We start from the raw sequence: 12,500 nt of genomic DNA on the forward strand, positions 1-12,500 counted from the left end.
GATTGTTGATGCCATTTTAAGTCTTAAAAACCTTGAAGATGGCGAACAACCCCAAAAAGATGCGAGAAAAAGTAAAAGAGAGGGGAGAGAGAAAGAGAGAAGAGGAGAGAAGAAGAAAGAGAGAGAGAAGGAGAGAGAAAGAGTAGGGGGAAGAGAGGAGAAGACGACGAGCAGACAGAGGAGAGAGATAGATGATGTAATAGAAATAGTAGAAAAGACAGACAGACAGACAGAAACAGAGAGAGACAGAGACAGACGCAGAAAGAGAGAGAATAAGGGAGAGACAGAAAGACAAGAGACAGAGAGGCTGAGAGAGAGAGAGAGAGAGAATGATAATAATACCAATCATCATTTATAATAATGCTAACAACAGCTGTACTAATAACAGTAATCGACATTAATAATGATAATGATAATGATAAGTATATTTCAAAAATAAACAACAGAAAAAAAACCCTTTAAAACAATTTAAAAAATGAACATAACTGTGTGTTAAATCCCAGGTTACCGGCTGTTTTTAAAAATGTTTACATATTTACAACAATGTTTCCCACTTTTCCACATAGGGTTTTAAGAACAATTAGACTTCAGTTTTTTTTTTGGGTTAATTAGATATGTCAGAATAACTTTCATGATTAATCAAAAGATGTTTATAAATGAATCACCTTCGCTTTTAATAGTTTGTGATTGTGAATGTTTTTTGATCTGGTTTACTATGGACATATATATTTTTTCTCTTTATATATTTATTTTCTTCTCTCTCCCTCTATCTATGTCTGTTTCTCCATCTCTGCCTGCTTTTTTTTTTTTTTTTTTACTTGCCCTCTTAGTTTTGGACTTTCGGGGTTTTCGTCGTGTGTCTTATCCGTCTCTCTTCCTTTCTCTGTCTGTCTCTGTCTCTGTCTCTCTCTCTTTCTCTCTTTCTCTCTCTCTCTCTCTCTCTTTGTCTCTCTCTCTCTCTCTCTCTCTTTCTCTCTCTCTTTGTCTCTCTCTGTCTCTCAATTTCTCTTTGTCTCTGTCTCCCTCCCTCCTTTCCTCTCTCTCCCTCCCACCTTCTCCCTCCCTCTCCCTCCCTCCCCACCTTCTCCCTCCCTCCCTCTCTACCTCCCTCAGGATAATGACAAACACACTTTCAACAAGTACCTGTGAACCAGCCTTGACTCCGGCCCAGATGAACACCCAAAACCCCCAAAGTTACCCGCTCTCTCCTGCATAGAAATTTCCCCAAAGGAAAACACAAGCCCCGCCCAAAGGGCATAACTAAGTAACACAAAGCGAAAAAGAGAGAAAAAAAAAGTGGAAAATGAGCGGGTGAAATAAACAGCCCCAATGGGCATAAGCCAGACGCATAAACAAGCACAAAAAGGGTATATAACAACGGGCATGAAGGCAAAAGACTGCACGTATAACAAGCAGGCATAAAACTACATTAAGTTCAAAATTTGGCGGGGTAGGCCCGGGAGGGGGTTAACGGAAAATTACAGTAGACTGCCAGCAAAAAGATCAAATGTGACTGTTCTCTGGCAGGGACCGACTCGAGGGGTGCGGGCAGGCTAGCCCCGGGCGGGCCCCCAAAGGCGGCCATTGGCAGCGACGTGTGCCCCAAGCAAGGGGTGTGAAGGGAGGAGTTGTCGGGGCAGAGGTTGGATGGGGGGATGGCTGGAGGGATGGGCGGCTGCGGCGGGAGGGGGGTGGTTGGAAGGGTTGGTCGGAAGGGGGGTTGGGTCCTTTCTTGGCGGTCTGAAAATTTTGGGGTGGAGGGGGGTCTGGAAGGCTATCTGGAGAGCTGGGGGAATCGTGATTTAGGGCTGGCCCTTTAAAAGGGTAGTTTTGGGAATTTTTGGTTAGTGGGTGGTCTGGAAGGTGTTGGAAAGCGGGCTGGAAACGTGATTTCCGGGCCGGGCGAAAAGGGTGGTTGGTTTTGGGCTGGAAGGCTGGTCTGAGGGCGGTCCGGTGGTTGGAAGGCCGGGGGGTGGGGTTTGCTGGCCCGTCTGGCCCCCCGCGGCCCACCGGCCCCGGACTCAGCCCCCTAACGCCCGGGCTTTAATCAGGCCCTGTACCCTTTGGGGGGGCAAAGAGCGCAAGCCCGGGGCCCCTCCGCGGAAAGGGTTTAGCCTTACAGCCCCCGGAGTAAACCGTATTGGCGTGGCTGACGGGGCGGGCGAGGCCCCGGTAGGGGGAAAAAATCCGGGGGGAGTATTGAAATGCCGAAAAATGGGTTTGGGTTCTTAGAACAGCGCTGCACGGCGGGAAAGGGCTCTGCCATGCCTTTTAAAGGGTTTACTTTCGGCGAAAAGCGGGCCTCGCCTGCTACCCCTTAACCCTGGGCCACCCAAACCACCAAAGCCCCTTAAGCCCCACCTCCCCAAGGACAAAATCCCCTAAGGACAAAACGGAGGGGGGGAGGGGGGGGAGGGGGGGGGCGGAGGGTTGGAGGGCGGAGGGCGGAGGGCGGAGGGGGGGGGGTGGGGGGGGGGGGGGAGGCGCGGTTCTTTGGCGGGGAGGGGCGAGGAGGGGGGGGGGGGGGGGGAGGGGGGGGAGAGAGGAGAGGGGAGAGGGAGAGGGAGGGAGGGGGGGGGGGGGTGATGGATGGGTGCCAGATCGAGGGGTGAGGGAAGGGGGGGGAAAATAAGGAAAGGGAAAAAGAAGAGAGAGAAAAGGGGCGGGGGGGGGGGGCGGGGAGAAGGGGTGCTGGGGAAACCCTGAGCCATGACAGGAGAAAGGATGCTGGAAGAGGGGCATTTAAACGCATACCGAACATGGGCTTTGAGAAGAGACATACGCTCATGCAAAAGACTGGACGAAGGTCAGAAGGCGCGGGGCCCTTTTGTCTGGCCATGAGAGGAAAAGAAAAAATACCAAAAGCGAGCAGGAACAAGAAATTAAAATTTAAAATAAGGAAAACAGCAATAGAAGGAGAAAAAAAGAAAGTATGTATAGTATATGTAGCAAAGGACAGTCGAAGAAATAATTTAATAAATAATGGGAAAAAAAAACGAAAGAATAAAGACAGAAATAGAATAAAAGAAGCAGTTTACTCGGAACGCCCACAGTTTTTTTTTTTTTCCCCTTTTTATAATAGAAAAAATAGATAGATAGATAGAGAAAAGAAAAAAGAAGAGGGGAAGAGAGAAAAAGAGAAAAAAGGGAAAAAAAAAAAAAAAGGAGGGGGAAAAAAGAAGGGGAGAAAAAGGGGAGAGAGAGAGAGAGAGAATAGAGAGAGAGAGAGAGAGAGAGAGAGAAAAGAGAGAGAGAGGGGGAGAGAGAGAAGAGGGGAAGAGGAGAGAGAGAGAGAGAGAGGAAAAAACAGCAGAGAAAAGAGAGAGAGAAGAAGAGAGAGAGAAAAAGAGGGGAAAAAGACGGACAAAAAGAGAGAAAAAGGGAAGAAGAGACAGACAAAGAGAAGAGAGAGGGAGAAAGAGAGAGACAGACAGGGGACAAGAGAGAGAGAGGGGAGAGAAGAGGAGAGGAAAGAAAAAAGAGAAACAGAGAGAATGAGAAAAGAGAGAAAAAGCGAATGATTCCCGTACCCAAAACACAACCCCTTGGATCGCGCCCCAACGAAAAAGCTTTTGAGAGTAAAACAAGAGCTTTTTGGTTTTTTAATGTTTATTAAAAAAAGGATTTTTATAAGTTCTTGACATTTCTTGGTTGAGGGCATTAGTTGGTTTTCTGTGTGGGGGGGTGGGGTTAAAGGGGGGTGGGTGGGGGGGGGGTTGAGGGGGGTTAAAGTTTTCACATCCAGAAGCGGGAAGAGTGTGAAATGGGAGAAGGGAGAGAGGAGAGGGGAGGGAGAGAGAGAGAGAGAGGAGAGAGAGAGAGAGAGAGAGCAAGAGAGAGAGAGAGAGAGGAGGAGAGGAGAGAGAGAGAGAAAATAGAAGAACCGCTTTTCTTCCCTGGGCGTCATGTGCTTTAAAAGGACGTTTAACCCCATCTCTTTTCTAGTACCTGATCCGTGAAGGGGTCACCCCGCTTTGTAATAAAAAAACAGAGGATGCATAAAATCTCATTTTAGCCCGAGCTCTAAAAGGTTTGTCTTTTTATACAAAAAAATGCATATCTTTTGTGACAATTTTTGCCTTCGGGGCGCTCGGCTTTCCTCGAATCGCTCCGTCGGCCCCTTCCCCGCCCTTTTCGCCGAGGCCCAGGGGAGACCCCAGAGACCCGGCTTCCACTCGAGGTTTTCCTTTCGATAAAACTCCCGTTTCGTCGCGGAGAACCCCCGGGGTCCTCCCCCCGTCGAGGGGACTAGGGATCCCGGCAAAACTTCTTGGACGAAGGGAAACGACCCGGGGCGCTAGCTTGCGGGAAAAGGCCGGTCGGTAACCCGCTGGGGTTATGGTAAGAAGTAATAGCCGGAACGGGAAAATCTGGGCGCCCAGCAAGTTTCAACAAATCTGCGTTTCCCCCGTCCGTTCAGCCCTCTCCTTCCCCCCTCCCCCTCCCTCTCCCTCCCTCCTCCCCTCCACATCGGGCTTTTCGCCTCGGGGAGGCTCTTTCCCCCGCATCCCCGCAACTGTAATTTTGGTCTCCCAGAAGAAGTTGTCCGATCGGGGGGGAGAGATGAAGAGGCAGAAGCCCACGTGTCGTACGTAATAAAAAAGACCCAGAATAGAAATGTTCGAGGGTGTTGCCATTGGTGCGAAACGCTTCATAAATAACCCGGGGAGTTGGCAACACCCCCCACAAGTTGAACATTGCCCCTGAGGAGGTGTGCGTGTCTCCACTCTTGCACGGGGGAAAAAACTTAGTCGGTTTTTAGCCTTTTTGTCTACCCGGGCATCGTCAGCCTAACAATCTTCATAATTTTGACGTATTATAACTATAATACCGACCATGACAGGAATTAGAACATCGTAAAGCGCATAGGGGTCGCACGAGAATTTAATAGAGTCAGTGCAGCTGGGCCTGGGGGTGGCCCTGGGCTTGCACCATTTGTTTTCAAGTGGAGAAAATCAACCCCGGTGCCTGCGCAGCCTAACGTCCATCATCTCAACATTAAAAATTCTCCCCAATAAATTGGGGGCAGCTAATTTTGGCGACCAAAAAAATCTTCCCTGGAAAAAGAAAAAAAAGGGAAAAAAAAAAAAAGATTATTATAACATGCCCCCCTGCGGGGGCCCAGATCCTCCAAAAAGCGTGCACGTTCGATCTCCTATTACCTTCTGAACGTTTTATCCTCAGGAGCAACTCGCGAACGCTGCCACGTCTCGGGGAAAACAATAAAAAAAGAGTCCATATATATTTAATGCGGTGGGAAAAGGGGAGCCCAAGTTAGTGGCATGACGACGTGAGGTGTGAGGATCTTTTCGAGATTCCTGAGGGGGAAAGAACCTTGCCGGGAAAGGGAAAGGGGGGCAAGGAACATGATGTTTAGAGAAAGGGGGGGAGGGAGAAAGAGAGGGGGAAAGAAGGAGTGATGGAGAAGGAAGGAGAGAGAAAAGGAGCAAGACAGGAGGGGGAAAAAAAGAGAGTGAAGAGAAAGGAGAGAAAAGAAGAAAAAGAAAATAGGACGGAGAGGGAGGAAGGATAAAAGGAGAAAAAATAGAGGAAGAAAGGGGGAGGGAAGGAAGGGAAGGAAAATGGGGGGTGGAATGGATGGAGAGGGGAAAAGAGAAAAATAAGTTAGAGAGGGAAAGGAGAGGGGAGGGAGGGAAAGGAAGAGAAAGGAAAAGAGGCGAAGAGAGGAGAGAGATCAGAAAAAAGTTTAAAAAGAAGAGAGGAAGGTAGGGGGGGGGATAGAAAGCGTGGATAAAAATATGGAGAAAATTTTGGGAAAAAAGGAAGAGAAGAGAGATGGAGGGGAAAAGAAAAGGGTGGTGGATAGGGAAGGGAAAAAGAGGTTGGAGAAAGAGGGGGAAAGGGGGGAGAAAGAAGAAAGAGGGAAAAAGGGAAGAGGGGAAAAAAGGGAGAAAAAAAGGGAGGAGAGAAGAAAAGTTTAAAGGGAGGAAGGAAAAAGAAGAGGAGAAAGAAAAAAGGGAAAGTGGAAGAGAGGCGGGAGAGAGAAAGAGAAGACGAAAGAAAAAATGGGCGGGGAGGGGAAAAAAGGGAAGGAGGGGGGAGGAGAGGTGGGAGAAGAGAAGAGGGAAAGTTGGAGAACAGGGGGGGAGGGAGAAAGAGGTTAGATAAAGAGGCAGATAATAGATGGGTGAGAGGAGGAGGGGGAGAGAAAGCCCATAGATAGATAAAGGGAAAATTTGATAAAATAGAGAGAGAGAGGGGAAAGAGAAAGAAAAAAAGATAGATAGATAAATAGATAGATAATAGAAGATTAAAAAGAGGGGAAAAGAGAGAGAGAGAGAGAGAAAGAGAAAGAAAAAACGATAAAAATAGATAAGATAGATAGAAGAAGAGAGAAGGAGGGGGGAGAGGGGTTAAAAAAAAGAGAGGGGGAGAAAGGGGAAGGGGAGGGGGAGAGGGGAGGGGGGGGGGGGGGGGGGGGGGGGGAGAGAGAGGGGGGGGGGAGGGGGAAAAAAGAGAGGGGAGGGGAAAAGAAGAGAGAGGGGAAAAGAGGGGAGAAGGGGGAGAGAGAAGAAGGGGAGAGAGAGAAGAGAAAGAAAAGAGAGGGGGAAGGGAAAGAGAAAAAGGGAAAGGGGGGGAAAAAAGAGGGGGAAGGAAAAGGAGGGGAGAAGGGGGGAAAGGGGGAAAGGGGGGAAAAAGGGGGGAAAGAGGGGGAAAGAGAGAGGGGGAGAGAAGGGGAGAGAGAGAGAGAGAGGGGAAGGGGGGAGAGAGAGAGAAAAGAGAGAGGGGGGGAGGGGGAAAAGAGAAAAGGGGGAAAAAAGATAGAAGATGAGGGGGAAGGGGAGAGGGGGAGAGGGGGAGAGAGGGGGGAGAGAGAGAGGAGAGAGATAGAGAGAGGGGAGAGAAGAGGAAAAAAGAGAAAGAGGAAGTGGGGAAAAGAGAGAGAGAGAAGAGGGGGGGGGAGAGAAGAGAGAGAGAGAGAAGAGAAAAGAGGGGAGATTGGGGGGAGAGAGAGGGGAGATAGAAAGGAAAAAAGAGAGAGGGGAGAGAGAGGGGGGGAGGGGGAGGGGAAGGAAGGGGGAGAGAGAGAAAAAGAGGGGGAGAGAAGAGAGAGAGAGAGAGAAAACGATAGATTTGATAGATAGATAGGGTAGATAGATGGGGGGAGAGAGAGGGAGAACGAAGAGAGGAGAGGGGAGAGAGAGAGAAAAAGAAAAAACGATAGTTTGATAGATAGATAGATAGTTTGATTGGAAGAGAGAGAGAGAGAAGGGGAGAGAGAGAGGAAAAGAGAGGGAAAAAGAGAGAGGGAAAAAAAAAAGAAAAAACGATAGATAAAATTTGATAGAGAGAGAGGGGGAGAGAGAGAGAGAAAAAAGAAAGAAAGAAAAAAGAAAGAAAAGAAAAAGTGTTTGATAGAAAAAACAGATAGATGATAGACAGCAGATTAAAAGATAGATTAGAGAAAAGAGAGAGAGAAAAAGGGGTTGTGTCCAGCGAAAGGGCCCGGGGGGCTAAAAAAATTTTTACGGGTGCGCTCTGTGATGTTCTTTTAATTTTTTCCCCCAAGAATTAAAAACATTTAAAATTATCATGTTATTTTCGGTGTTATTATCATCATTATTCTTATTTTTTTATCCCATTTTTAAAAATTTCTGTTAGTATGTGTTTTCTAAGTGTGTGTATTTGTGTTGTGTGTGTGGGGGTTTTTTTTGTGTGTGTGTTGGGGTGTGTATTTATTATATATATATATTTTATATATTTATATATATATATTTATAAAATATAAAATTTTATATATATATAAATTTTTGGTGTGTTGGGGTGGTGTGTGTGTGGTTGTATAAAATAAATAAAATTTTATTTTTTATATAAAAAATTTTTTATATATATAAAAATATTTATATTTATATATATATTCATTTATTTATTTTTACTTATTCACACAACCCCAAAATTACACCCTTTTTTGAGAGAGCATTAAACTGATAAAAACCAAATGAGATGAAAATTAATAACAATAAGATAATTTCAATTGGGGTATTTGAGGATAAAAAAATGAAGAAAAATAGCATTTATCATAAAACAACCCTTTTTTTGCATTATCATTTAAAAGTATTTAAAACTCATAATTAAACCCTAGATATTAACAAAATAATGATGATTTTCAATAAACCCTAAATTTAAAAAAACAAAGGAGATCCATATCAATAATAAATTTATAAGATAATAATAAAATAGTAAAAAAAAGAAAAAAAAAAAAGTCATGTTTCAATAATTTAAAAACATTGTAACAATGACAACAACAAAAACAAACAAAAACAAAAAAAGGAAAAAAAAAAAAAGAAAAATTAAATTAAGAAGTAGAAATAAAATGAAGGGTGATAATGATGATAAGAAAAATAATGATGATAAAATAATGGAAAAAAAAATTATAATTATTGCAAAAATGAATTTTAAATGGGAATCAAAAAAATGATAGTGGTAAAAAAAAAGAAGATTAAAAAGGGGAAAAAACGATAAGAGGGGAAAATAGCAATTGGGTAGTGATAATAATTTTTAAAAATTTAAAAATTTTAAAATCACATAAAAATAATAACGATGATAAAAAAAATTATAAATTAAAAAAAAAAAGGGTAGTAATTTTAAAACTAAATATGCATAAAATCATAAATTTTTGGGGAAAAATGGTAATGGTGATAATTATAATAATAATAATAAAAGAGAAAAAATAATAACAAAAGATAACAGTGATGTGATAATAGCAATAATCATCATAATGATCATAAGAGATAACAAAAAGATTATAAAAACAATGAAAATAAATGAATGATAATAACATGAATATAATAATGATAATTGTAATAATCATAATAATAATGATTGTAGTAATAATAATAATGATAATGATACTATTACCACTACAAATAATGATAATGATATCAATAACAGCTAAGGAAAGCTATGATAGTAATATTTATGTAGGTAATGAAGACAAGAAAAATAAACACAAGATATGACAAGATAATGATAACAACAACAATATTTGTTATGATGATATCAACAATGATAATGATAATGATGATCATAAAAATATTGATAAAAATAATATAATTAATAATGTCCTTATGAAATGAGAACGATAACATAAACAATAAAATGATAACGATAATGATAACATGATAATGATAATATTGGATAAATATCAGTTTATGTTGCATTGATGAAATTGATAATAAAAAAATGATACATTATAAAAAAGAGAATAAAAAAGATGATGAATAATGATAATATAATAACAATAACTATTAAAACACACAAAGCTAAGAATATTAGATAATAACATAGAAGCAGTGAAACAAAGGTGATTGATGATAATAATTATGATGACTCAACAATGATACTCATTATCGGATGAAATACTGATAATAATCTAATGATGATGACGGTTCTCTGAGGAAAATAACACGGTATTATTAACATGTACTATTACTTCATGTTGATAATGAAAACACAATGATAAGAAGATGGGATGATAACAATTAAAATAATGATAATTGTGATAATGCTATTTATATTGATAATGTAATAATAATAAAAATAATAAAAAAAATAATAATAATAAAAATAATAATGATAGCAATGAATGATATGATAGTTCATGATGAAACTAATGATAATCAAGATAACATTGATATCCAACAACAATAGTACTAATAATAATAATAACAATAATAATAGTTTATACCATAATACATAATGTGATTATAATGACAAGGAGCGATGAAGATCATCTCTCATGAAGATAATAAACACCAATGATTAATAACACAGACAGCATGATAACGATAATAATAAGATTTGTGGAAATAATAATGATTATTACAATCATAATAAAGATAATAACTAAGATAACAGCAATTATAATGTAATTATAATAATGTAAAAATAAATGAAAATAATATAATATGATTATGATAATGATACTACCAACAACAATAATAATAATAATGACAATACAATAATGCTAGAGTAATTAGAATGATTAAAGATTAATGATAATAATCGACAACAATAATAGTATTGCTAAGATTATAATGATGATAGTGATAATCATGATGATAATGTTGATACTGATAATGAAAATGAAATAATCTCAAAAGATAACATGATTGGTGATAATAGCAATCATCACATAATGATCAAAATGATATGACAAAAAGATTATAAAAACGATGATAATGATAATGAATGAATAATAACAATGAAGATAAAAAGATAATGATAATTATATAATCATAATAATAAGAATTGTAGTAATAATGATAATGATACTAATACCACTACAAATAATGAAAATGATATCAATAACAACATGGAAAGCCTATGATAGTAATATTTTTAGTAGTAATAAAGTCAAGAAAAATAGAACACAAGATAAGGACAAGATAATGATAATACCTCAAGCAATAAGTTGTTATGATGATATCAACAATATAAGGAAATAATGAAGAATCATAAAAATTAATTGATCAAACTAATGAAATTATATCGGTCCTTATTGAGAATGATTACATATCATAAACCAATAAAGAGATACCGATAATTGATAACAATGATAATGATAATAATTATAACTATCAGTTTATATGCCATAGATGATATTGAATAATAAAAATGATAGCATAGTGAAAAAAGAAGCAGAAATAACAAAGATTGATTAAAATGATAAGATGCATAACAATAACTATAAAAACACATCAAAGCTAAGAAAATTAGATAATAACATAGAAGCAGTGATAAACAAAGGTGAATTGAGATAATAATGGATGTTAAATCATGATACCATTATCGGTAATGTAAATACTGATAAAAATCTTAATGATGATGAACGGTTATGATTATGAAATAACAGCGGTAATATTATCCTTACTTATTATCTCATGTGATAATGATAACAACAAATGATAATGAAGATGGATTCTAACAAATTAAAATAAGATGATAATTGTGATAATGCTAATTCTTAATGATAATAATAAATAATCATAATAATAAAAATAAATAATGAATAAGAATAATAGATAATAATGAAGAGCCATGATGTGATTATGAAATGTTCAGATGAAAATAATGATAATACCGATAGACTTGATACAACAACTAATAGTAATAATATAAGAATAACAGAAATAATAGTTATACCATTAATAACGAATAATCTGATGATGATAATGGACGAGGTGCTTGATGGAGATCATTCTACATAAATAATCACAACATGAAAATAACACAGACAGCAATGAAACGACATATAATGATTGTGGAAATAATAATGATAATTACCATCATAATAAAGATAATAACTATTATAACAGCAATTATAAATGTAATTATAATAATGTAAAAATAATGAACATAAAAAATAACTGATATGATAATATAACTACCTAAACAACATCATAATAATAATAAAAATATCAATGTAATGCTAGTGGTAATTAGGTAATGATGCTAACTGATAATGATAATAACGACAACAATAATAGATTTGCTAATAATAATAAATCTGATGATAGTGATACTCATGATGTTTAATGCTGATAAAGAAAATGAAAATAAAGATAATGCTAATGAAATAATGATAGAAAAAAGATAATGACAATACTGAGAATAACAATAGTGATAACAATAATGATGACAACAAAAATGATAATGATAATGATGAGGATTGTAATAATGACAATTGCTATTTTCATTGCTATTATTCTAACCACAAGGATTATGATCAGTCCAGATGAAATGATCGTATAAAACTGAAATACAAAAAAGTAACAGTACAATAGAAATATGAAACCAACCATTTACCCAATATAATATGCAATCATAATTAAGATGACATCATCATCATTAAAGAATAATAAAGATATTGCTGATGATAGTAATAGTGAAACAAGAATAACAGGCAAATAATTACTAATAATGATAAAGCTATATTCACAGCAGTAACAATAACAATGATGGTAAAAAAAACAATGATAATCTTAAAAAGATATTATTAATGATGATAATGGACATGATGAAAGTTAATTTTATCGATAACAACGAGAATAATGATGTTAATTATAATAATGATATGATAATGGTGTTCAAGATAGAAGAATATGATATTGATAATAATAAACTAAATAATATTGATAGTAATAATGATATGATAATAATGATAACAATGATAATAATAATAATAATGATAATAATAAGTGATATACTATAATGATATACTAATAATGATAAGTAATAATAATGAAAATAATATGAACAACAATAAGAATAATATCAATAGAATAGTGATATCAATGGGATTTGGGTAATAATGATAACGACATTAATAGAAATAATGATGATATAATAATGATAATGATGATATTAATGATGATAATAATGATAATGATACTATCAGTATTATTGAAAATAATGATGGCAATAAAAAAAATAACAATGATAACAATGATAATGGTGAGGATCATAACAATGAGGAT

The sequence above is a fragment of the Penaeus japonicus genome, unplaced genomic scaffold, assembly GCF_977035675.1.
Source record: "Penaeus japonicus unplaced genomic scaffold, GWHDUDI00000001_assembly GWHDUDI00000025, whole genome shotgun sequence".
Lineage (NCBI taxonomy): Eukaryota > Metazoa > Arthropoda > Malacostraca > Decapoda > Penaeidae > Penaeus > Penaeus japonicus.